This window comes from Hylobates moloch, unplaced genomic scaffold (assembly GCF_009828535.3).
Source record: "Hylobates moloch isolate HMO894 unplaced genomic scaffold, HMol_V3 SCAFFOLD_3, whole genome shotgun sequence".
Taxonomy (NCBI): domain Eukaryota; kingdom Metazoa; phylum Chordata; class Mammalia; order Primates; family Hylobatidae; genus Hylobates; species Hylobates moloch.
The window spans coordinates 15,946,473-15,970,401 of NW_026652278.1; the positions used below are offsets into that span (position 1 = coordinate 15,946,473).

The 23,929-nt window shown below is 45.4% G+C and overlaps 1 long non-coding RNA gene across 1 annotated transcript in view; it reads left to right on the top strand.

The window, feature by feature from the left end:
* The window catches only part of LOC116483053 (uncharacterized), a 49,681-nt gene that overhangs the window by 17,375 nt on the left and 8,377 nt on the right, over positions 1-23,929 (top strand). The window contains exon 2 of the long non-coding RNA XR_004252158.2: positions 22,646-22,857. This is a non-coding gene — a long non-coding RNA (uncharacterized LOC116483053). The remainder of the gene's footprint in view (positions 1-22,645; positions 22,858-23,929) is intronic.

The window sequence follows — 23,929 nt, forward strand, 5'->3', positions numbered from 1 at the left end:
AGAACCCTCAGATCTGTGCCCTTCTCTGGGGGCTCCAGAGAATTTCCTCAACCAGTCTTATCCCCCAAGGAGCAGAAGGCTGCTGGGGAGGCCCAGGTGCAGTAGACACTGAGTCAGGGGCTGGGGTCAGAAGTCAAACTGTACTATGGCAGGGAGTGCCATAGTGCCCTTGGTCAAGGCCAAGCTGGATTAAAGGGAACATGCTTCCATGGGCTGAGGGTAGGTAGGGGTTTACCCAGGAGAGAGGAAAAGAGCGAGTGTGGCAAAAGTAGAGAATTCGTGCCAAGCTGACCCAACCTCTCCTTCTCTCTCCACACTTCCTTGCTGTGTGACCAGGTCAGTGGCTCGGCCTCTTGAGCTTCAGTTTCTTCTTCCATGAAATGGGAATGATAACAATTATACTTGTTCTTCTCTCCGATGATGACTCTGAAGATCAAACAAGGTGATGGGTAGAAAGGTAAATTATAAAACACTTTAAGATATAAGCTAATGTTGTTGTACTTTGAAGTGATGCATCTTCCTGCTTCCTAACTGACCCATCCCGCTTTGCCAGGTCTGTTGTGTGAGGTTTCCAGTATGGTGGGTGCAAAAGCAGTCATGGGGGTTGGGGAAGGAATCCCTGGCCTGCTCACCACTTGTGGGCTAGAGGGGGCCATCCAGAGTTCCTTACAAGGCAAGTGGGCAAGCTGGCATTGGCATGGGCACTACTGAGGGCACTAGTCCCACCCTGAAACTCATCAACCCAATGCTGCATATGTGACTCCTCCCATCCAAGAGTGCCCAGGGGATGGGGTGATCTGCAGCCTGACAGGAGCCTGCAAATAGCATTTTTAGGGCATTTGTGGGTTCCTTTGAGAGACAGGCTATGCCATGGTCCCATGGGTTCCTCAATAAGAAGAAGGGACTCTTTGGGGGCACTAAGAGCCTGGGTATCAGGAGACCCAGTGGCTTCTGGTCCTCATGTGCTGTTAACCTTAGGCAAGTCACCTCACCTCTCTAGGCAGATTTGTCAGATGTGTGTTGCTTTTTATTACAAAGGTGATATATGATCATAAAAATTTTAAATATGACAGAAGAGGAGAAAGTACAAATGAAGGTGCCCCCCTCAACGCCCTTGCCATTAGTCCATTCTCATGCTGCTATAAAGAACTGCCCAAGACTGCATAATTTATAAAGGAAAGAGGTTTGATTGACTCACAGTTCCATATGGCTGGGGAGGCCTCAAGAAATTTACAATCATGATGGAAGGAGAAGGCAACACGTCTTTCTTCACATGGAAGCAGGAGAGAGAAGTGCCGAGCAAAGGAGGAAAAGCCCTTTATAAAACCATCAGATCTCATGAAAACTCACTCACTATCACAAGAACAGCAGCATGGAGGTAACCATCCCCAAGATTCAATTACCTCCCACTGGGTACGTCCCACCAGGTCCCTTCTACAACACATGGGGATTCTGGGAACTACAATTCAAGATGAGATTTGGGTGGGGACACACCCAAACCATATCACCCCGTAATCCTACTGCCATGGAACATCTGCTATAAAAATTCCTTTACATATACGAATAGCTATGTATGTTTATTAAGCAGAAGTTGGGATCACAAGGCTATATTGTTTTCCTGCCAGTTCTCTTCATGTGTTGATATACCTCAGACTTTCCTCCATCAGTGCACAGGTCTGCCTCATTTGTTCAACCAACTGCATAGGATTCCAGACTTTTGGAACCCTTTTCTGAATCTTTACGCAGAGTAAATTCCCTGAGATGAAATTACTGCATCAAAGTATTTCTCTACACTCTTAATACGTTAAATATGATCATTCCCTTTTAAAACTTTTGACAGTGGTGAGTGAAAATAATATTTTATTGTTCTAATTTTAAATTGTTTGATTATTAGCGAGGTTGAGCATTTTTTGTATGTTCATATTTCTTTTTCTATAAAAAGCTTTGCTTCTGTCTTCCCAATTTTTCTATTGGAATGATAATCTTTCTCTTATCTGAAAACAGCACTTTATATAGTAAAGCTCTTAATCCATTGTTTGTCATACAAGTTGCATTTTTTTCCTAGTTTGTCCTTTGCTCATAGTATGTTTCTCATACCAAAGATTTAAATATTTATGCAGGCAAAATTGTTGGTCTTATCCTTTATGGAGTCTGAGGCTTATCTCTCTTCAAGAAAGTCTTTCTCATTCTCAAGATTATGGGATTATTGTTTTTAGTCTTTTAAATAACTTTAAAAATTTTTTTAAATGTGTACATCTTTAATATATCTGGATTTTTTTTCTGTGAATGTAACATGAAGTGAAGACCCACTTTTTTTTTCTCTTAATGGATAACTAATTATTCCAACATAATTTGCAGAACAATATAGCCCTTCTCCATTAACAGGAAATACAACCTTTATCACGTACTAGATTCTTATATTTTCTTCTATTTATTCTATTCTGCATTCTATTTTGTTCATCAACATATTTGATATTCCTACAAAATTAGCATACTGCTTAATGACCCTGACTTTGTAATATCTTTTAAAATCCAATAGGGCAAAGCTGCTCTCATCTTTCTTCACCTAGGAAAACTGTTCTCATGCATCTGTTCTCCTAGATAATATTTAGAATCAACTTGCCAGTTATTTTAATCAGAACTATTATTGGAATTGTATCAAATGTATGAATTAATTTGGGAAAGAGTTGAAATCTTCACAATATTTAGTCATTCCAACCTGAAACACAATAATTTATTTAGATTTTCTTTGATGTGCTTCATTATTTGCTTCTAAATAGGTCTTGGATGTTTCTTGCATGAATTAGTCATTGAATTTTTAGTTTTGTGGATGATTTATGCTTTGTTTTGTTTTGTTTTGTTTTGCTACAGTGAATGGAATAATTTCTCATTTTATATTTTAACCTGTTTACTATTATATGAGAAAACTAGTTTGTGCCTGGTAATCCTTGTGAATTCTCTTATTTCTGTTAAGTAACCCGTTAAATCTCTTGGATTTTCCCATTTAATAACTGCTTTACTTATTATCAAAGTAAAGCATGGCTAGCATAGAAAATGAAAACATACAAAAGGAAAGAAACAAGAACTACCTGGAAGACTTACTCTTCAGAAATAGTTACACTTAACATTTTGATAAATGTCCTTCACATATATATGCATATAGTTAAAGATAGTATAAGAATATATACATAAATATACATATATCTACTGAAATAGACATATGTAGATATCTAAAAATTAAGTAGACATATGTATAGTTTTCAAATAGCATCATAATATGAATGTTTTATAACCCACTTTTCCTATAAAATATAAAATATTACAAACCTTCTTCCACATAATTCTTATACATTATACATTATCGTTTTAATGGCTGTTTTAATTCTATGACATTATTTAAGCAATCCTCTAACTTCAGACATTTAGGTTGAGTCTATCTCTTAATATTATAAATAATTATATAGTAAACATCTTATTAGCTATATCTTTATAAATATTCATAATTGTTTTTTAGAAGAAATTTCTAGAAGTGGAATTTTTAGGTCCAAAAGTATGCAACAATCTAAAGCTTTTGTGACAAATTCACAAATTGCATTTCAGAAAGTTTGTGCCAATTTATTCTCCCACTTCCATTATTAAGATATTTGTTTTGTTTAAGACAAGGTCTGGCTCTATCACTCAGCCTGGAGTACAGTGGCATAATCACAGCTCACTGCAGCCTCGAACTCACTCCTGGGCTCAAACCATCTTCCTGCTCAGCCTCTCAAGTAGTTGGTACTACAGGCATGTGCCATCATACCTGGCTAATTTCTTATTTTTGTTTTTTTTTTTTTTAATGTACAAAATTACAGGAGTGAGCCACTGTGCCAGGCCTATATATTTTTTTAATCCTACTTTCTTCAGTAAACATTGTTCTGTAGGCATTTCCTGAGGTCTTAAACTCAGTGGCAATACTGATTGAATGGTAACAGAGTGTTTTGAGAGGACCAACCCTCTGCTGGACCCTCAGCTGTCCCTTCTGTTGCCTGAGATAAACCTAAGAGCTCCTGACTCCCAAACCAAGGGGCTTCACTTGAGGAATAGGATCAGGGCATTGAACTCCATCTTCTCAAGCAAAACTAAAATGGTTAACTCAGCCCCAATCCTTTGCCACCTGCGCAGAAAGGTGGCTGAGAGGCTCCATGAAATGTTAATCATTCTAAGAGATCACTACCTACAAGTAGCAGAAGAGTCATTTGTGCTTTAAATAAAAACGCCTCTTCCCTGTCATTTTTTATCAGGGAAAAGACCGTCATATTTCTCCCCATCAGGTGTTCGCTTGGCAAGAAACTCACCTAATTCAGGTGTTTTTCTCAGCAGCAAATGACTACAAACACATCTGCATTGACAAGTTACAACTTATATCCTTCTATGGTGTTTTTGCTCTTTTGAAATGTTAATAAAAACTTAATGTGGAAAAAAAACAACTTTTTCCAAATATGTGTACCAATGGGCCCGAGGCAACTCATACTTTCTTATGAAATAAAGTAGGTCACTCACATCAATCATGTTGTCTTAGCACATTTTTTCCAAATTAGGAATTTTCAACCCATCATACCAAGTTATGGCATCTCTTTTCCAAACATTTCCTTTTAATATGCTCTTTAACATGATAAGCAAATCTAATAGAATGCATTAGTGTCACTTTCCAGTGATGGAGTGTTTCCTCCTGTTGCAATCCACGATGAGTTCAGGGAAACATTTTTACTAGCTCCCTCTGTAACAGCGATTGCTTGTCAAAAATATGACAATGACCCCAAAGCTGTCAAGATCACACTTGGGTGTCAGCTTTTGAAAGATTACCAGGAGTTCCTTCCTTGCCTCTCCATGTGTCATATATGTAGAAACTCAAAGGATATGTGTGCACCAAAACAAAATCATAAATCTAGATTGTGTACGTGAGGGGAATGTTTAAATGTGGCCTGTCAATTCATCAGTACTGTGTATGAATTCATACTATCCTATATAGATCAAAAGCTTGTACTGGACTTCATTTGAAAACCACATTGCTCGCAGAACACTTCCAAATCTCCTAGATTGTGCAGAAAGGGAGGATCCTTGGCTTAATATGTGTGAAATTCTCCAAAACCAATTGCCATCTTTTGCAAGTGGCTTTGGACCCTGTGCGACTCTCCTTATAACTCATTTGAGATAAATATATTTGCATGTTCATATATTTGACAACGTTTGTCTGGCAAAAACAGGGTATTTGTTTCCCCTTGGACCTCTGGTTCTTGGACTCATGTGTTCAGTGTTAGCACTTGAGTTTCTTGAGGAATTTTTTTTCTTTGTTTGGACAGAGTTCTGGAAGAAAACATTTGGGAAGGTTGGAATGGGAGAGGTTTATAGAGCACCCAGGAATTCAGTTGTTTCAGGCTTTGGGCCACCCAACAGGAAAACATCTGAATGGAAAAGGGAAAGTTCAGTCTGTTTTCTGGATCTTTGGCCCCCTGAGTCTTTCATCTGGACATGTGGGGTCATGCAGACACTGGTTTCCGTTGCCCACACCATAAACCATATCACTTCTCCTTCATGCCTTGGGGTGGGGGCAGGTAATGTTATGGACTCTGATTGGCTATAGCTTCCTAACACGGCACCACTATTGTTGGGAGCTAAAGACTTGGGGCTGTGTATCCTAAAAAACATCATTAACTCACTATTAACAAAAATGACTGTGCTGGGGCAGTGGAGGATACAAAAATGAGACACAGTTCCTGTCCTTTAGCAGCTTGAAGTCAGGCTTGATGTCAAGTAGAAGGTGATGAGAAAAAGAAAAAAGTTGCCCAGAGGCCAGGCACAGTGACTCATGCCTATAATCCCAGCAATTTAGAAGGCCGAGGTGGGAAGATTGCTTGAGCCCAGAAGTTCAAAACCAGCTTGGGCAACTTAGCGAGACCCATCTCTACAGAAAATAAAATATGAGTGGGGTGTGATGGTGCACACCTGTAGTCCCAGCTACTTGGGGTGCTAAGGTGGGAGGATCGCTTGAGCCTGGGAGGTGAAGGCTGTAGTGACCCATGATTGCACCACTGCACTCCAGCCTGGGTGACAGAGCAAGATCCTGTCTCAAAAAAGAAAAGAAAAAAAAAAAATGCCCAGAGACTTCAAAGGAGGGAAAGGCTGCCACCAGGTAGAGGTAGATGAGATAGAAGATTGGGGCGGAGACGACCTTTGAACCAGGCCCATGTGATTAGGCTTTGGATATGCACAGATGGGGAACAGCATTCTTCAGAGCAAGATAAAGGAGCAAGCCTGGGAAAGCATGCAAGGAGTGGGGGTGTGACGACAACCCGGGACCAACGGACAGCAGGCTGCAGGGAGAGAGGCAGAAGAAATCAGGAGAGGCAGGTCTCAGCAAGTGTGTGCGAAGTCTCGAATGCCAAGCTAAGGGGAATAGCCTCTAAGGAGTGCTCCCCCTCCCATGACCCCAAAATGGTTCTGTTCACATCAACACATTTGTCTGGAAGATTATTAGGGTGACAATGTTTTCCTTGCTGCATTTGAATACCCCCAGTTTTCTGTTTACACTTCACCTTCTACACATAGGCAAATGCTATAGCAATTAAGTTTTTCATTGCCATGGTTTGAAGCACAGTCCTGGAAACTCCTGCTAGACTCAAAACCATCAATCACAGGAGTTTAGGATTCTCCCAAGTTATATTGTTTTCCATGAGTTGATTAAAATTTGTAGATGCAGCCCGGCATCGTGGCTCATGCCTGTAATCCCAGCATTTTAGGAGGCCAAGGCAGGCGGATCACGAGGTCAGGAGATCGAGACCATCCTGGCTAGCACGGTGAAACCCTGTCTCTACTAAAAACACAAAAAATTAGCCAGGCGTGGTGGCATGCGCCTGTAATCCCAGCTACTCAGGAGGCTGAGGCAGAAGAATCGCTTGAACCCAGGAGGCGGAGGTTGCAGTAAGCCCAGATCACACCGCTGCACTCCAGCCTGGGCGACAGAGTGAGCCTCTGTCTCAAAAAAACAAACAAACAAAAAAAAACATTGTAGACGCTGCTACTTTTCTTCTGGCCCATTGCCCCAGGCAGGATTAAGCAATGCAAGACTTCAGGTGCTTTGGTAGATACATTCGCTTGTTCGACAAATACTTATTGAGCAACTACTATGTGCCTAACATTGCTCTAGGTGTTGAAGATGACATGTGTCAACGAAACAAACAGGGTCCCTTCCTTCATGGGGTTGACTTACTGGTGGGAAAGACAAAAGGTGAGCAAGATAACTTCAGAGAGTTATAAGAAAAATAAAGGAAATAAGCAGAGAGTTACAATAGAAAGTAACTGGAGGTAAGAGGACAGCCATACAGAGAAGCTGGTCAGAGAAGACCTGAAGGCCAAGGAAGAGAAGGAGCCAGCGAGGTGAAGAGCTGGGAGAAACACACCAGGTGGAGGACACAGCAAGTGCAAATGCATGGTGAGCTAGAAAAAGCCAGTAAGCAAGAGGGAGCGGGAACAGATAGGGCTGGAACCCTGCAGGAGCAGATTTGGGATTTGAGGGACACCAGGAAGCTCCTGCATCATTTTAAGCAGGGCACTAACAGAGCTATGAATGTTGGGGTGCCTGCTTAAGAGCCACCACTAGCCACCATCTGCTCTGGCCTTACCATGGCTGATGTCCCCACAAAGGCAAAACGAGTGCTCAGAGTGCATTAGCTTTTATTTTTATAACAATCTTTGTACCCAAACCACTGTAGCATTTTTAATAAGAAACTGGCAGAGAGTCAGACATCTGTACTTGAAAAAAATATCCAAGCCAAGTATTTCTAAATGTTTTATATTTACTTGTAACATTAGAATAACTATGAGGTTGCTTTTTGCATAATCAGAACCATTCTCATTAGGGTTCGACAGATCTCATCCTTCATGAACTCGGGTGGTGGTTTTCATTATGGCAGTGACATTGATCTGACGGGAGTGAATCTCTCCTTGAATATTTGTGGGAAAGGGGGGAAGAAGTTGAGAGAAGCCAGGGAAAGCTATAGGAAAATAAGAACTCTGGAAAGATAACCATCAACTTGTCACTGTAAAGAGCCCAGGCTTCAAAGTCCAGCAGAGCTGGGCTAGAGAAAAAGCTGGATGACCTTGAGTAAGTCCCTCAAGCTCTCTGAGCTCCAGCTCACTCACAGGCAAAATGGGGATGATCACAGAACCCCCTTCCTAGAGTTGTGATGAGGTCTGATATGGTTTGACTGTGTCCCCACCCAAACCTCATCTTGAATCGTAGTTCTCATAATTCCCACGTGTTGTGGGAGGGACCAGGTGGGAGGTAACTGAATTATGAGGGTGGGCCTTTCCTGTGCTGTTCTCATGATAGTGCATAAGTCTCATGAGATCTGATGGTCTTATAAAGGGTAAGTTGCCCCTGCACATGCTCTCTCTTGCCTGCCACCATGTGAGACGTGACTTTGCTCCTCCTTTGCCTTCTACCATGATTGCGAGGCCTCTCCAGCCACATGAAACTGTGAGTCCATTAAATCTCTTTTTCTTTATAAATCACCCAGTCTCAGGTATGTCTTTATTAGCAGCATGAGAACGGACTAATACAGGTCTAAGTCAAATCACATACATAAGCGGGCCTTTTACAAAGCTGCTTTCTGTTGCCTTCCTCCAAAATTAGTATTTAACATCCAAGATTGAGACAGCACCCATATCTATTTATATCTTTTTCTGAAGTCAGGTTGCAAGATTTAACAAATAAACCCCCAGAACACCCAGCTAAATTTGCATTTCAGATTAACAACGAATAATGATTTAGTGTAAGTGTGTGCCATGCAAAATTCGGGACATACTTAGAGTAAACAAGTATTTGTTGTTCATCTGAAATTTAAACTTGAACATCCTATAGTTTATCTGGAAACCCTATTGTAATGGTTTACTGGTCCTAAGAACATTAAGAAAGAGTATTTTTGAGATCCAGTCCAGTCTTTATAAGTAAACTGGGCACTTGTTTCAAAGGCAGTTTAATGTCTTTGTAAAGACTATGCCTAGAACAGACCTGGCATATAGTAGGTGCTCAATAAAGGTATATTGGCTGAGGAGGTAAAAGATTAGAAGACCTTGTCACAAGTCAATTCAATTTGGTATGTGTACACATTTTAGACACGCCTTCTAGATCAAGTATGTCCTTTACCTGAGGTAGGTGAGAAGACAGATCCCCATCTGCTACCCCAGCCCCCACTTCCCACTGCCAGAATCACCGGAATCTAAAACAAGGATGGTTTCCGGCTTTTGTCTTCCCTCTCAGCCACCTGTAGCCATTCTGGAGCCAGGTTTGTGCAATCACATTTCAGTCTCTGCCCTTAGCTCCTCCCACGGCTTCCCCCAAAATAACATGGGCTGCAGGAATGTTTCCCCCAACTCATTTCATACCTTATTTTATCTAAAAGGAAGGTAAAACTTCCAAGTGCAGAGTGCACCCTTTTTCTCCCCTTCCTTCTGGCAAATGGGGGCCATGTGGGCTGGGAGGTGGGGACAGGTGGAGTTTCTGGCTGGGAGAGGCTGCTAGGGGAAGGTAAAGACAGGTGTGGCCTTTTGGGCCCCCCAGGCTGGCAAATGTCTATATTTCCTGGGAGGTGTGAGCTCGGAGGACTTCCCCAGGAATCTCGGCTGGACTTGTAAAGAAAGGATCCCAACATCAAGAAAAAAAAGCCGGCCAGTTAATTCCTAGTGAACTCATTTTCTAAGACTTCTGAATGTGTTTTGAATTTTCTCTAAATTAAGATAATCATAAAAGGTTAAGATATTTAAACAGAGCGCCACCTGATCCCAGGGCTTGATTTGTATGCTTAATTAGTTCCCGAACATATGGTTCAGAGCTTCTTATAAAAACAGGGTAATGACTTGAAGTATATTTGGGTATTAGATTGAACGATGTTAAAGGGACATTCAGACCCATCTCAAAGGCCTTAACCTGCTCTTGATCTGTGCTGGAAGCTTTTGCTGACATCTGTTTCAAAGGGATATCAAAAAACTTTCCAGTGGCCTCACAATAAAACAAAAATCCATACGGAGATAGATATCAGGCATTAAAATACTTAGGATTCAGCACGGCCTGAGGAATGTGTGGCCCTAGAATATAAGTGGGGTGGGTGGGGAGGGGGAAGTTGAGGATGGGCTCCCGCAAAGATGCAAAGACACTGAGAACTGCTGAGAGTGCAGTGCCTTGGTGCAATGTGGAGAAGGAGCAGATGGGTCACAAATGTCCCCAGGGCCCTTTGTTCTTTTGTGTGTTTCAGTCCCTGATAATAAATCAGGTGCTCCTGAGTGTGGAACATAACTCAGGTCACCAAGAGTCACTTCCTCAGCTCCCACATAGCCCCGGTCTTCCCCTACCCAAACCTGGGAGGAAGGAGGTATTGCCCTGACTCACCCCGACTCTCTGATCTAGTTGTGTGATGTGCCTCCGACCCCCGCCACGCCCACATTGAAGGGATGATGCATGTGTGCGTGTGTGTGTGGTTTGATCTGAGCTTTTTTTGAGTCTTTTTTTGTTGTTGGTTGTTTTGAGACAGGGTCTTGCTCTGTTGCCTAGGCTGGAGTGCACTGGCACAATCGCCACTCACTGCAGCCTCAACCTCCAGGGCTCAAGTGATCCTCCCACCTAAGCCTCCCGAGTAGCTGGGACCACAGGCACTTGCCACCACATTAGGCTAATTTTTTTTCTTTCGTATTGACAAGGTTTCTCCATGTTGGCCAGGCTGGTCTCAAACTCCTGGGTTCAAGCAATTCTCCCACTTTGGCTCCCCAAAGTCCTGGGATTACAGGTGTGAGCCACTGCACCCAGCTACATACATAATTTTTTAAAACATATGCTTGGTCTGCATAATACAATGTCCAGACAAGCCCACTCCCCAACTTCCAATCAGGTTTCTGCCCCTAAACCCTCCTTATAGAGGTGAATGGATCTAGCCTATTTGTGAAAATTTGAGCCACATGTCGGAAATGGCTGTCCATTAGGCACAGTCATGAAGGGCCATGAAATAGGTCCCAGAGGGGATGGGGCCATCCATTTGGCTTCAGTGCACTATCACTCTCCCCAAATGCACCCACTCATCCACACACTCTCCCATCCTTTTACCAAGTACTCATCAAGCACCTGTTGTGTGTGGAGTACAAGGTGCCGTGGGAAAAGCAGAGCTGATTTCGGTATCGTCCTGCCCTTTAGAAGCTCCCAGTCAAAGGAAGGAGACAGCAGATAGAGGAAGACGTGTCTGTGAGAGGTGTGAGGATCAGACATAGGAAACATACACTTCAGGCAGAATAGTTAGGGCGTCTTTACAGACGAGACATGGCGTCTGCCCTGGGCTCTGAACGCTGTACCCATTTGGACAATGGTAACCGATGGAGACAAGGAACTCCAGGTGGAGGAATAGTGTGAACAAAGACCTAGAGAAAGGAAACCACTGTATGGCCCCCAAACAGCAAGTTGCTTTCTGGGTTACAAACACCATACACATCCCCATTCATCTGATCCTCAAACATCCTTGTGAAGTCCACAAGGCAGGAGTAATTACTTTCATTTCACAAATAAGAAAACCACGGTGCATACAGGTTACATGCATTTCCCAAGGTTTCACAGCTCAGATGCAGTGGAACCCAGACTCAAATTCAGGCTTGAACTCCTCAGATCCACATGGGGCTGAAAGGTTAAGACAAAGGTCAGATTGCAGAAGATCTTAAATAAAGACTAAGGAGGTGGCTATATTTGCTGTGTAGCCCCTGGGAGCCACAGAGGACTTTGAGCAGGGCTAGAAGATCCATCAGGCAGCTGTGAGCAGAAAGAGGCTGGGGGTCAGCTATGAAGGTCCCTCAAAGGTTATTAGGGCCAAACTGGGCCAGATGCCAGAGAAGGAGGAAAACACAAACGCAAGACAGGGAAGGCAGGCTCCTGTCACACCGAAGGCAGCAAAGAGGCCCCAAGCACCATTGCAGCTGTGCTTCCAAAGGGCTAATTCCTCCCAAATCCAGCAGAGACTTCAGCATCAATGACAGCTACCGTTTAGAGAGAGTAGAGTGAGCTGGGCACATCCTCATTTAGTCCTCATAACAACCCTGTGAATTGCCCATTCTTATTATTGCCATTTTACAGATGGGCAAACTGAGGCACAGAGTAAAGTCAACAAGGCAGGTATTGCTAAGCAACTTGACCACGGCTACTCAGGGAGGAAATGGAAACTCTTGACCACTATTTCCAACTGCCCCCATTAGGCCTCACATGCCACTCAGACGGCTAGGGATGGGGGGCTCCCCGTCGTCCATCAGAGGACATCTGCCTAGCGACCCCAGGCCTACAAAACCCTCCTCAATCTGGCCCAAACTTACCTTGTTCCTTCGTTACTTCTCCCTGGGCCCCAGAGTGATCCCGCAGCCACAGCCCAGCAAGCAGGAGGCCAGATCTGGGCTGTGACACAGAGAGGGAGAGTCCCTGCGAGCTGGAGAGCCATCCTGGGGCGTCGCAGCAGGAGGCCAAGCCGAGTGGGACTAACATCAAAGCCAGCCGGGGGCGGGGGGTGGGGTGGGGTGGGGTGGCACAGCAACAAGGAACAGAAGTGAGCAGGGGCAGGGCTAGTCCCATAGGAATCCTGGGCAGGGGCCTCTCTGCCGGTCGAAGACACCGCAACCCAGGGCTCAAGGCAGAGGCCTCCAGCCCCAGCTGTACCAAAACCTCCTCCTGTCCCTGGGCCCCCATGCTAGGGGCTGGGGGGCCGGTGAAATGCGGGCTGAGAAGTTATCTGTGAGTAAACGAGAAGTTAAGCTCCCAGCCCAACTGCCGTGGCCTCTCCTCCCGGGAGCCCCTTCAACCCACCGCTTCTCTCGGCAGCACGATGGGACACTGTCACATCCACACCCACACCCTCCGATATTGCTGCTTTCATCTTCCTGTGCGAGTGCAGATCCCTCATAGCTTGGTCTGTCACACTGCTCGTGGCTTCTGGCATAGCACCATGCACATTTTAGGACTTCTAGAAATCCTTGAGACCCGCCTGACACAGAGACACATCCTTTGTGTGGCCAGAGGTCCATAAAAGCATTCAGGAAGTCATTTCCTGAGAGGCAGGATGGTACACAGCATGGGAAGAGCACTGCCCAAGGAGCCCAAACCCAGACTTCTAGCCCGGCTTTGCCACTGACTTCTTGAGCAAACCTAGACAGACCACATCACCTCAGTTTACCTACCTGTGGCCCTAAAGCAAAGCTAGCTAGTTCCTACAAAGCTCGGACCTGCCAAGTCTAGGCAGAAATCATGCTTCTCCTTCCTTCGCCTTGCCTCTTGAAAGAAGTGAGTGTTGGGATTCCTCATCTTTGCCTGCTGACTGCCTCTTGGTCAGGCCTTAGTTCCAGACCACCTCCTCTAAGAAGTCTTCCCTGACTACCTGCTACAGTAGCCCCCTCCCATCTCCCTGGAAGTCTCGACTGTGTCACTCTGTTTGATGTTTCCATTTGACCTTTTCCTGTTTGGATTTTTTTTCCCCTATTTGCTTCTTAGCTGCCTGCCCTGATAGGATGTTAAGTTTCAGGACAGCAAGGAGTCAACCTGAGCTGGCCTCTGCTGCTCCTTGCTCAGTCTCCAGAGCCCAGGGTAGTGCCTGTGTGGGACAAAAGCCACCTTCTTAAGCACTCAGTACATGATAGTTATTCTAGTTATTCAGTTTCCAGTGAATAACTGTCATGTATTGAGTGCCTGAGAAGGTGGCTTTTGTTTGCCTATTGGCTGTCTCCTGTAGTAAGTACGTCAGCCCCATGGGATCAGGGACCTTCTCTGTGTTGTGTGTCGCTGTCCCCAGCGCCAACCACAGGGCCTAGCACACAGGTTCTATTCTAAGGTATATATTAAATAAACTTAGTCAATGTATTAAGTTGAATAAAGGGCTTTCCTCTCCCCAAGAACACTTTCAATTATTTGGCCCTTCCCTCTAGTTCTACATTTTGAAAGTTGTTTGTCTACCAAGCCAAGGCACTTATAATGTACTAATTGCTCTCCTATTTTAAAAACTTAATTCTAACTTGGCTGGACATGGTGGCTCATGCCTGTAATCTCAGCACTTTGGGAGGCGAAGGCTAGCAGATCACCTGAGGTCGGGAGTTCGAAACCAGCCTGGCTAACATGGCGAAACCCTGTCTCTGTTAAAAATAGAAAAATTAGCCAGGCATAGTGGCGGTTGCCTGTAATCCCAGCTACTCAGAAGGCTGAGGCAGGAGAATCGCTTGAATCCAGGAGGTGGAGGTTGCAGTGAGCAGAGATCATGCCATTGCACTCCAGCCTGGGAAACAAGAAAGAAACTCCATCTCAAAACAAACAAACAAAAAAACTTAATTCTAACTGCAGTCCTATCTTTCAGGCAGCTTCTGACAACCACAAGATATTTAGCACCACCGTTTCCAGCTGACGTCATTCCAGATTCGTGCAAAGGAAGGTGACATGTCAGCCCAAGTGATCTTGTTGGGAGTAACTATACTATCTCCATTAGATATTAAGAAACTGCAAAAATGCTCAGGAGTCCACAGAACAATCTCAGCCAACCCTAGAGTCCCAGGATCCTGGACTGGCTCATCCCATTCCCACCAGCAGTGCTCTACCTCCAGAGCCCGAGACAGTGCCTGTGACAGAGTGGGTGCTCAAGTAATATTAATATTTGTTGAATGAATGAACAAATGAACCATGAGCACTTTTCTGTGTCATTAGACATTCTTCTTCAATAACCATGGTTATCCCTCATGCCTGAGGAAATGCCAAGTCTTCAGCCCCATCCTGTCTCACTGCTGCAGAAACCCACAGGCTAGGCTCAGCACCAGGTCAAAGTAGGGAGGGAGAATAGAACATCTTTGCGGTACTGTCCATTTGGTGTCTGGCCCCCAAAACATGGAGCACCAGAAAGCTGGTGGGGTGTACAAGTTACTCTGGGACTGTGTGAAGCAAGTTCAGAGGCATGAGCTACAGCATCACTGATGCCACAAAATTCCGGCCATGCCCTTGGGATGATCACCTTGCTGTTCCATGTCGCTCTCCTAGCTGTTGGTGCTAGCAGTCCGACTTCCTTGGCTTGTGGCAGCTTCACTTCAATCTCTGCTTCCACTTACACATGGTGTTCTCCTCTCTGTGTCATGTTTTCCAAATTTCCCTCTTCTTAGCAGGACTCCAATCATTAGATTAAGAGCCACCCTAATCCAGTATGACTTCATCTTAACTTGATTACATCTCCAAAGCCCCTATTTCCAAATAAGGTCACTCTCACAGGATCCAGTAGACATGAATTTAGGGGTGATACTGTTCAATTCAGATGTCTCCAGCCCCAGAGAGAGGCTTAACTATGTTGGCACTTCAGCCTGAGGGGGAATCAGAATGGAGGTAGTGGTGAGGCTCTTCTCTAGCAAGTGTGCTGTGAGCTTTGGACTAGAATTCTAGAACTCAAGACCCTTGGAATAGAGGGGACAGGTTCCAGTCTATGGGAGACATCCTTCGGACAGTCCAGTCTGGCTTACCTAGGCGGCGATAAAATTTGGGCCATTATCATGGATTCTGAAGTTTTTTGCTTGAAGGACATTCAGAGGTTGCACCCACCATCTTCTCATCCTATAGTTGGAAACACTGAAGTCCAGGGAAATTAAACTATTTTCCTTAAGTTGCACATTTGGTGAGTGGCTGGGTTAGATCAAGAGCCCAGCCTCTTCACTCTGTCCAGTGCCCTTCACACGTGGTCACTTAAATATTAATTCTAACAACAGTAGTGGCACCTATGGAATCAGGCACCTATGGCGTCGGTTTTCAGGGATCAGGGAGACTCAAATTCCTCCAAAATCCTCATGGGCCTCTCATCAAAGACACTTCAACTTTAATAATAATGTTATTATTTGATCACAGGTGTTTTCAACCCTATGAAAGTGTGAATAAAGGCATGTTTAGAAAACTTTGCAAATGTCTTTTTTATTGTAACATATGACCTAAGGTGATGCAGTAGGCTTCATCTGCAAAGGTAGCTTCAGGACACGACCCCTAGTTACCTGCTTCCTTTCCAACCAGACTGCCCCCCAAACTCCTCCAGCATGGAATTCTAGAGTCTAAAAAGAATAATGGCAATGCCACTGCTACCTCCTGAGTGCCTGGAATATTCCAGGCTCCATGCTACGTGCTGTAGATGAATTATCTCATTTTTCCTTCCAACGGCCCGTGGAGGGAAGAACTTCTGTCTGTCTAGAAGATGGGGAAACTGAGGCTGAGTTTGGCCCACAGGCATGTTTTTATTTTCTATCTGAATATCTCTAGGTAGAGCATCCACTCCCCAGTTGTCAAAGGCTCCATCATCCCATTTTCGTAACCACACTCACCTAAAGTTTTTTTTTTTGAGACAGTCTTGTTCTGTCGCCCAGGCTGGAGTGCAGTGGCCCAATCTTGGCTCACTGCAACCTCCGCCTCCTGGGTTCACGCCATTTTCCTGCCTCAGCCTCCTGAGTAACTGGGACTACAGGCACCTGCCACCACACCCGGCTAACTTTTTTGTATTTTTAGTAGAGACGGGGTTTCACCATGTTAGCCAGGATGGTCTCAATCTCCTGACCTTGTGATCCGCCCGCCTCAGCCTCCCAAAGTGCTGGGATTACAAGCTTGAGCCACCGCGCCCAGCCCAAAAAGTTTTATTTTAAACAGCTTTATTAAGATATAATTCACATCTCATACAAGTCATTCAAAGTGTATATAATGGAATGGTTTTGAGTATATTCACAGATGTGTGCCACCATCACCACAGTCCATTTTCGAACATTTCCATCATCTCAAAAAGAAATCCCATACCCTTTAGCTGTTACTTCCCCGTCCTCCCACCCCTACCAGCCCTAAGAAATCATGATTCTGCTTTTTGTCTCTGTAGATTTGCCTATTCTAGATATTTCATATAAATGAAATCATACAATAGATGGCCTTATGTGTCTGGCTTCTTTCATTCAACGTAATGTCTTCCACGTTCGTCCACACGGTACTGTGTATCAGCACTTCATTTATTTTTATGGGTGAATAATATTCCATCGCATCGATAGACCACATTTTCTTCATCCATTCATCAGCTAATGGACATTGGGGAGATAATATTTTCTTGGCACTTTGTGCCAGTCCCTGTTCTAAGTGCTTTATCTCATTTAAGCCTCAAAACAACCTTGTGAGTTAGGTGCTTTTTGTTACTCCTATTTTACAGGGAAGGAAATAGGAGATGTTATCTAACTTGCCCAGAATCACACATCTAGTGAAGATCTGGTTGGCCACTGAGTGTAATTCCCAGAGGCACACGGTCCTCTTTTGAGTTGTGTCTTCAGGATAATGCATATGCACCTCAGCCTGCTCATTTACCCATAAGTGGAATCAGAAATGGCACAGGGAGGGGCGAGGCGTGGTGCCTCCCACCTGTCATCTCAGCACTTTGGGAGGCTGAGGTGGGTGGATGACCCGAGGTCAGGAGTTCGAGACCAGCCTGGCCAACATGGCAAAACCGTGTCTCTACTAAAAATACAAAAAAAATTAGCCAGTTGTGGTGATGGGTGCCTGTTATCCCAGCTACTCAGGAGGCTGAGGCAGGAGAATCACTTGAACCCGGAAGGGGGAGATTGCAGTGGGCTAAGATTATGACACTGCACTCCAGCCTGGGTGACAGAGTGAGACTCCATCAAAAAAAAAAAAAAAAAGGCACACAGAGGACCTCCTCTCTTCATTACCTGCCCCCCAACTTGGTTCCTTCTCCTGGACTGTCCAATCACCCACTCAGGAACATTCTGGAAAACCACTTCTGTAATATAAGCATCTTCTTTCAACAAATGATGTTAGTCAACAAACCCCCTCAAGGGGCAGTATTTGGGCCCTGTAAAATCTTCAGTATCTGGGACCTCACTTGTTCAATATTTGTGATCTTTTCAAGAAGTTGGGCTGGGCTAGAGTCTGATTCAGTTAGCAAAATTTTATTTTTAGATAATGGAAATTCATAGTATACACAGGATTGTAGAAGGAAGGTTTAAACAAAGTGTTTTCAAGCCTCCTCAAAAATAGCAGAAGTACCAGGATCAACCCAAGGGCTGAGAGGCAAGTTGTACACAATCCTTGTCTATTCTTTAAGCAGGTCCCCTAAAGACCCCACAGGCAACCCTGCCAATGGGACAGTGAAAACGCTTTTCATACTGAATGTGCCATGACTGCCTCCCTTCAAAATATGTTGGATTTCAGACTCACCCTCTGATTCTCTGAACCTAAGTCCTGGTACTCAGTCTTATTCTTCTATGGAAAAGCTTTTCTCCACCAATCAGATATTCAACAGAACTAAGTAGTGAGCCACAAAATCCCCCTTGAGCCACATCAGGCTGAGAAACATTGAAGATTAGGTCCTAGCAAGGGAGCAGCAGGAAAGAGCTCTGGAGGGAACTTCTGAACTTGAAGCCTCCTTCTTCCTTTCACAAAATCCTGTTATTCTTTCCACAGAGAAATTCCGCCCAGCTGAAAAGTCTGAGGGCTGGGGTGAGAGCCCTGCAGCCGAGACAAGCCCTCAATACCTTAAGCCTATTGAGTCCTGGTTGCCTTTGATCTAGGCATTTCCTGTGGTCCAGCCAGTGAGAGAATGAGGAGTGTCTACTGATGCCAGTATTTCCAAAATGAAAACTTCTACTTCTTTCTAGAATCTTAGACCCTGGATTGTAACAGATCATGGGCTCAGGCTGCCCCACTCCATCCTGGTTTGGGGTTAATTATTTTAAAGTCACAAAGATTTCAATTTTCTGCAGCCTTCAAAAGGATGCCTTTTATCCTGTCTGCAGAGCAGCTTCAGTGACGTTCTATTGCAGGGAGGGGGTGATAGCAGAGACCCAGCAAAATACAGAGGTTTCTGACCCACTGCACCCTGGCTTGGACCAGCCCCACTGGTGTGGATGCTGAAAATACCGGGCAGAGAAAGCCAGAGATCTGAGGCTGGGAACTGACCTTCTCTGACTGCTTTTGTAGCTGACTTCTTCTATCTGGGTCCCTGTTTCTCCCTCCACAAAATGAAACACTCAACTGAAAGGGACTGCAAACAGCTTTCAACTATTTTTGCTAATTCTAATCTATTGGTAGAGGCTGCCTAGAGTTCTGTATTGAGGATTTCGAGGCTTAGCAGAAGAGAGAGCTGGGATCAATTAGCAATGTCTGCTGTGAGCAAGGGAAAGAGAGCACTGACACATTTACTTACCATATATTTGCCACTCCTGACATTGACATCCAAAGTCTTCTTTGGCTCAGATCTTGTGTGCTTTTATGATTCCTCTCACCTGTGCTGTTTTCATTGCCCTTTGCAAGGACCTCTCTCAGGGGCTGTTGCCACCTCCCCCGACCAGGAATTGACAGTGGTCTAGAGATGATTGTTTATAGGGTTGGGTCAGATAAGTTAGATGCAACCAAGGCCAGAGGAGGCCAGAGCTCTCCTTGAGACTAGAGATAAGCCTAAAGGAGAGTGTTTCTCTAATCGACACTGAACTGAAACCTATAGGGATAAAGCATAGCCAATGTGGATAACCCCTTCCAAGATCACCCACCACTAGATAAATGTAAGGTGTGGCCTCCATCTGTCTGCTGTAGGCATGGAGGACTGAGAAAGCAAAATTCCGCTGGAAAAAGTGAAAAGAATTTTGAGCTGAGGCCTGCTGGGAATGGGGCCATCTCCAAGTCTATAAAGTGGTGATGGCGACAGTACCTCCCACGAGGGTCATTGTGATGATGTAATGAGATAATGCATTCAAAATGCTCAACACAGTGCCTGGCACTCAGTAATCGATGCCTAAGCAAAGCGATCTAGTAATTCACGGTATTATCCTCTGGGCTCATTCTCTGGTGGCATTGGGCCTGAGGATATTAAATCTCTTGTGAAACCGGCCCTCCTGTCGGCAGGGCGGGAGCTTGCTATCTCACCACTGAGGCCCTGCGTTCGCCAGTTCCAATAATACGATTAGTCATTTTTCATTCCTGAGATATCTACCCATGGGTGGATGCATGTGTGCATGTGTGAATGTATATGTGCCTTTCAGAGAAGGGAAAAATCCATATTCTCTCTCTTCTAACCGAATTAATCAAATAAATCTTCTATAAGGAGCTGCTAAATGAATTACAGATGGCTCTGCCCTTTTACAGGTTGCAGAAAGCACCCGTTACAGTTCTTTTAATTTATCAGAGGAAAAAAGATGCCCTCGTGTGCCCCTTCCCTCTTGCAGTAATAATCAGAACCAGTCTATTTTCCAAGGGTCCGAGACTCATTTTCAAAAAATGTGTATCAATAGATGTAACAGCGGGAAGATTATTTTGCCAAGTTCCAGCCTCCAGCATGGGGAAGGTGCCCTGGCTGGGGAGAGCGTTTATAAAACCACATTTAATAAAAGAGAGTGTTATATTAAGTATGTTTGCTAGTGTATTTAAGCATATGGTTTCCATATCAGGCCTAAAGATGCCAAACACATGCTTTACCTTCTTCCTAACCTTTCCTAGAAACGTCCTTTCTAGGGGGCGGTGGGATGGGAGGAATTTTTGTGGATGTGAGTGTGTTGCTTTGTTTTGTTTTGTTTTTCACAACTCTTGCTCACATGGAAAAGCACCGAGGAATGTTCAGAAAACATGTGAAGACTCTGCCTTTCCTACTTATGTAATTAGCCCAAGAAACTCGCCTTGCTTACTTTCTTCAAGTGTCCCAACATTCTCCCCGAGCTCCCTTGCCAAGACGCTAGGGGCTGGCTGATTTTGAAGTGTGAATCAATTTCTGCTGCAAAGAACTTGAGCTCCTGGATTTTAGACGTGAACCCTTTGGTAAAAGCAAGAGCTCCAAGAATGGCTGCCCAGCTTTGTGTCCACACAAAGTCCCTGCTTTCAGCAACCCATCCAACTATTTTCTGCCCACAGATCCCCTTTTTGTACCTGGGCTGAGCATTAGGGGTTTTATCCTTTTTCCTGTAGGTCAGAGGCAACCAGCTATGGCCCTGTAGGCATGGGGTCCCGGGAAAGGCAGCTTGAATGGGTCTCCATGGCCCCCCACCATAAAACAATCCCCAAATTCTGAGATCATCCCGGAAGCCAAAATACCAACCTAGGAAGGGGGTTGAGGAGGGGCCTCTGCAGGGAAGCCGCCCAGCCCACCCCCCACACCAGCAAGCAGATTTGCCTAGGCGAGTTATAAATCTACTGGTACCATTTCTTTTTCGTCACTTGCCTAATCCTGTGCCCTTCGTTTCATGTGCTGTAATTATTAACATCTGCTTTCTGAGCCCAGACCGCATGGAGTTTGCAAAGGCAGTTTTCAGTCCAGAACAATGGTGACAGCTGTTTCATTTAGCCTCGGGCCAGCACTTCCTGTTCAGTCTACATCTGCCCTCCTGTGTCCAATTTCTGTTTCGGGGTTTTGTGTTTTGTTTTCTTTTTTTTTTCCCTTCATCTGACCTTGCTATATGTTTAAGAAGAATTTCTAACTTAGCACTGCAGCTAGGATTTCTAGCACATATGCTTATTACATTGGCGACAGCCAGAGAGAGACAGGAGAAAGCCCAGATTGTCTCCAGCAGCTAACACTGTGGAGGGCAGGGACAGAAGGGAGGGCTGGCTGGAGACCCGGGAACCAGGCTCAAAGGAAATTCTTGGGGCTTGGAGGTGGGGACTTGTGTGACCTCTCTAGAACTTAGACACAGGAAAGACGGGCCCAGCTCATCTGTGCCCAGGCCCGGGGTCATCTCCATGGCTTATTTGGCAAGAGGTCACCCAAACATCCCATGAGGAAGCCCATGTGTGTGGGTGGCCACCAACACGCAAGGGCCCTGCTTCTTTGGAAGCCAAGCAAGTTGCAGAGACCCAGATTCACTTTTTCCCATGGAGTCACCAGCGTGCCATCAAAATCCCTTTTAATTTGCACTGGGAGATCCACAGAATGGGAAAAGGAAATGCTGTGGGTAGGAAAATAAAGGACTTCAGCTTTCAACAATCTGCCCAGACCCCTTCTGCATACCTGGCTGCATGTGTCTGTGTGTGTGACCAAAGAGAAGGGAGACTGCAGCCCACTCCTGCACCCCCCGCCATCCACCCCACCCATCCTAACTCCATCTGATCTAGGCTCAGGGTCCCCAGCTCGGCTGGCATACAGATGTCGAGTTATTAGCCGAGACCCCACCACAAGCGCCAGGTTAGAGACCTCAAGATTTGTGACAGCTGCCTTCAGCTATTTCTTGCCAAATAGGGCAAAAACCAATCTCTGCACGGATAACAACTTTCAGGAAGGTGTTAGTGTCCCATGAATGTGCCGAGCAGAGCTTGGGAGTCCAGGGGGGAGGGGAGCCATGAGTACTCAAATCAGGACACATGGAGTCTGCATCTGTGCCTTCTGTTGAATCTGGGGATGTCAGGTTGGCAGAGACTCTGGAGATCCACTGCCCCACTTCTTTAGTTTTCCTAACAGGTGGAGAAACTGAGCATCAGAGAGAGGAAGTGACCATTCGTCAGCTGTGGCTAGGTCTAGCTTGATTTTATCCAGAGAGAAGCACAGAAAGGTCAATCTGTGTCAGTTCTAGGATCTTGAGGTGTTTTTAGCATCCTAACATGAAGTGTCTCCTTTAATCCTAGGCCCTGTCCACCCTTCTAAGTGACTCACATGAAAATAACTCAAGACCTCACTCCCAGATGGAAAGAGTGAGGCAAGTCGGGGGGACCTTGGCAGCAGCCATCAGTGCTGAGACCCATGGCAAGCCCATGGCTCAAGGCCACTGGAGGACTGCTGGACCCACCAGCTCCCAAGAGCAGAGTCGGTGCTGACCGGACACCACCTGAGGTTCTGGGTGAGCAGTGGAGGGCCCATGTCCTCCAGAGGGCAGGCAGACACAAGGGAGAGAGGCCGCTGCCAGGGATGGGGGTGCAGAGCCGGGAAAGCCCAAACCCGAGGGCACTCGCCATTCCCAAACCTTGATTTGAGCCTGAAGGAGCCACGAGGCCTGACCCAGGCTGGCAGAGGCATCACAGGGCCGTTCCCTAAACTCCAGAACCAGAGCCAGGCCTGCACCCCTCCACCTGCTGGGAGCCTGCTCCAGCCCCTGGGCTCCTCCCAGCCTGCCCGCCCAGGCCCCTGGCCCTGCCCCCACCCTCAATCCCTGGCCACCCCCTCCACTCTTCCTTCCTTTTCTCACTCACTCTTTTTCTTCTTAAAGTTAATTGCAACTTTTTTCTCAGTGCCTTGATCTGGATAAGCCACATCTCATTAGAAAAAGATTTAGGTGGAGCCAAAGCAGGCTAGAGAAGGAATCCCTAATCAACAGAGAAAAGATTTGGGTATAATTGCTCTCTCCCGCCATTCTCGCCCCCTCCCTCCTCCAATCTTTTTCTGCTCATTAATCCGAAAAAAAAGTCGCAGTCTAATGTCTTGGTGTTCAAGTATCTGCCGCTGCATCAAACCAATTGAAGTGCTTTGGGGCTTTTGAAGGGGGGTCTGTATGGAGAGCGTTGGCTGTTGGGGTTCATGGGGGTGAAATATTTTGGTTGATGGGGACTGTGTATGATGCACTTTGGTTGAAGGAGTAAAGCTGTTTGGGTGTGCATGTGGGTGTGTGTGCGAAGTGTTTTGGGTGTTGGGACATGTGAGTGTGTGTGTGGACCCTTGGTTGGGGTGCGTATGTGTGTAAAGCTCTGTGCGTGTGTATATTAAGTGCTTTGCTTACTGGGCAGATGTGTGAAGCCCTTCTGGTTTCTGGGTTGCGTGTGTAAAGTACTTTGGTCGTTGGGTGCATGTGTGTAAAGGTTGTTGTGGTGTGTGAAGTGCTTGGTTGTTGGGGTGGGCGTTGTGCGTCTGTAGGTGTAAAGGGCTTTTGGGGTTGGATGCGGATAGGTGAAGTGGATCATTTGTTGGTATGTGGGTAT